The following is a 3085-nucleotide window of genomic DNA, read 5'->3' as shown; positions in this document are numbered from 1 at the left end:
CCACCCCCGCGCCCTGGGTGCTAGGGCCCCCCTCCCAGCTCCTCTGAGGGGGTCACGAGGCGGGGAGGGGCAGTTTGGGTGACTGGGCAGGCTGCTGCCTGGGCAACTGGCCACAGAGTGTCTGTGGGCTCCAGAGACAAAGAGGAACACGTTGGATCAACAGAGGTCCCGGGGGCGGGGCGGGGGAGCCAGGGTCACCTTGGGGACGCCAACCCTTACATCCACCTTGACCTCCAATGGCTGCCCTTCAGCCCCCCGAGCCCACCCCATGCCGGGAGATAAATGGGAGTCCCTGGGCCGAGGTCAGGCAGGAGAGGGGCACTGGGGTCTGACGATCTAGCGTGGCTCCAGCCACTGCTTCCCACCACACACGCACGTGCACACACGCGTGCGCACACACACAGGCACACACGTACACACACGTGCACACAGGCACACACACCTGGGTGCCTGCACCTCGGCCTCCCAGGGTGCGCCTGCCTGTGACCCTGTCACCCCCACTTCACCCCCAGATGCCAGGGCAAACCCGGGGTGGGGTTGTAGACGCAGCCCTGGGGCCTCTGGCGGAGGGGTCAAGGCCAGGGTCTTGCGGGGCTGTGCCCAGACCCCCTCGGGGCTCACTGCACCCACCAACTCCAAATCTGCCTGCCTCTCTCTCATACACCACAGAGGTGCCCTTCCCCCGGGTTGAATTCTGTCTTGTCCTGGGTCCCCCTCACCCCCGCTTCTGGTGGGTCCGATGTCCTCGACTGGGAGGGCCTGTCTCAGGGACACCGGGTGGGGCCCGAGGGTGGGCACCCAGGTCTCCTCAGCCCCACAGCTCCGGTACCGCCCTCGGGCCTGTGCCCAGATGCGGGACTGAGGCTCGGGCAGCGGTGGGTCACCAAGAGCGCTCGCACCTCACCTCGGAGCTGCACCCGGCACTGGTGCAGGGAGCTGGCGGCTTAGACTCCACCGCCTCACACCCTCGAGCCTCCGCGGGCCGGCCAGTCCCTCTCTCGGTCCCGCCCAGCCCACGGCCTGCCTGTCCTCAGACCCAGGGGCTCCGCCCTGCTTTCCACGGGAGCACACACCTGCCCGGGCACACACCTGGCCCGAAGGGGGGCAGGCATCCCTCCTAGAGTTTCTGCCGAGCCCCTGGGAGGCCGGAGCTGACCCTCCCTGCGAAGTTCAGTTCCTGCTTAGGTGGGAGGGGGTCGCCCAGGAGGGCCTGGGCTGGCGCAGTTGAGGCTGCCTGCGTTCCGAGAGGCCCCGCCCTTCCTGGGTCCCACCAGTGTGTGACCAGGGTCAGGGCTGAGAGTGACCAGGGTCAGGCTCAGCATGTGACCAGGGTCAGGGCTCAGTGTGACCAGGGTCAGGCTCAGAGTGTGACCAGGGTCAGCGTGTGACCGGGGTCGGGGTGTGACCAGGGTCGGGGTTGCTCCTTCTGCCCACATGGCCTCCCCCCGCCTGTGGGTGGTCTCCTGTGGTCTCTGGGCTGGAGGTGGGAGTGTCCCCTGGGGCGCCTAGTCGTGCGCAGAGGCTCCCCCAAGGCAGCTGCTGAACCCCTCTTCCACGTCCTTCCGGAAGGACCCCAGCCTGGCTGTGTCCCCAGGGACCAGCACCTCTGGGCGAGGCACTTAGGTTGCTGGAATCACGGAATCACGATGCCATGAGCACCTTCTAGTCTGTGCACTTCCCCGGGGGGAGGCGGGCCAGGGCGGCTCCTTGTCCTTGGGGCTTCTTCCCCCACCCCCCTCCCCATCACCGCCGCCCCACCTTCCCTTCCAGGAGGGCCACACAGCACCCAAGGCCCGGGTTCTTCCGGGGGAACCATCAGGGCAGTGGGTGCCCACAGCTCAGAGTGGCCTCCACACCTGCACCCCCTGCTGGGGCCCTTCCAGCCCTCGCCCGCCCCACCCACACCTGCCTTAGCAGACGCCCCAGGCTCAGGGGCGGGAGGGGGCTCTGTCTCACTCAGTGATGGACAGAGTTCCCGCCCTTCGGGGCAGAGTAGGACCCACGGGACCCTCGACCCTTGGACTGGCCGGCGGGGCCTTGGGGGTCAAGGCAGGGATCCCACTGCGGGCTAGGCCGGACTGCGGAGGGACGCGGTCACCCCGAGGGAGGGTGCGGGGCGGGAGCGCGATTCTGGGGCCTCCTCTCCTCCCATCAGCCCAGCCCGCCTGCCCAGCTCCCGGTGAGGATCCGAGCCCCCTCCCCCAGGCTGTCCGCCCTGGTTGCACGCATCCCTCCCAGTGCGATCAGAGCTCAGGCCCCTCATAAGGCCCGCGCTCCACGTGTCTCCACGGGGCCTGAAAGCCAGACTGGACTGGCCCTTCGCTCATCTCCTAGCTCTCCCGGCCCAAAATAGCCCTGGAGTCAGCTCTGGGCGCCGCCAAATATAACCTCGCCTGCCACCCCCCCCCCCCCCCAATTGTTATGGAACTCAAGGCTCCCGCCGCCGCTTGGGGCGCTCTGTTGGAGAACACGGCGTGGTTGTCTGGGAGCTTTATTTACTTACAAGGGAAGGAGGTGGGCTCATCTAGCCCCAGCTCCCAGGAAAGGCTTGGCCAGCGCCTGGGCCCACTATTTGGTCAGTTCCAGGCGGGTTTCCCATTCGCAGGTGGCTGAGCATACCCCATGGCTCCTGGCAAGCTCCCCCGTTACAGCTGCGTTACAGCTGCGTCTGCAGACACTGTGCTAGGCGTTACAATAGCGAGAGCAGCACTGAGTAACCCCCGCTCCCAACCCCAGACCTTGAGCCCTCGTCCTGGCTGACCCCAAGCTGACACCCTCCCTGGACAGCTGGGGACCGAGCCCTCCTCCAAGGGCCCTCGCTCCAGGGCTGCGAGGGAGGGGGGCCCACCGAGGCCCCCATAAACAGCTCGCATGGCTGGGCACCCCATCCTGGGACGGAGGGCCGAGCTCTCCCACCCGGCCAGACACCTCCAGAGGGCCAGGCCCGCACCCGCCTTTTGACATGGACAGGCTGTGGACGGGGAGCGAGGCCCGAAGGTGGGGGGGAGCTCAGGGGCTCGGAGGCCCGGGGCCTCGCAGACAGTCCTGGGCGTGGCTGGGGGTCGGGGAGCAGCAAGGGGCAAGG

The 3085-nt window shown here is 67.9% G+C and overlaps 1 protein-coding gene across 2 annotated transcripts in view; it reads right to left on the bottom strand.

Annotated features, from left to right (window-relative positions):
- LOC102250324 (ly6/PLAUR domain-containing protein 2-like) overlaps window positions 1–3085 on the bottom strand; it is a 20730-nt gene that overhangs the window by 17135 nt on the left and 510 nt on the right. The window lies entirely within an intron of this gene.

Source organism: Myotis brandtii, unplaced genomic scaffold, assembly GCF_000412655.1.
Source record: "Myotis brandtii unplaced genomic scaffold, ASM41265v1 scaffold2325, whole genome shotgun sequence".
Taxonomy (NCBI): Eukaryota; Metazoa; Chordata; class Mammalia; order Chiroptera; family Vespertilionidae; genus Myotis; species Myotis brandtii.
Note: the sequence above shows the minus strand (reverse complement) of the source record. Positions and strands in the feature narration are given on the sequence as shown.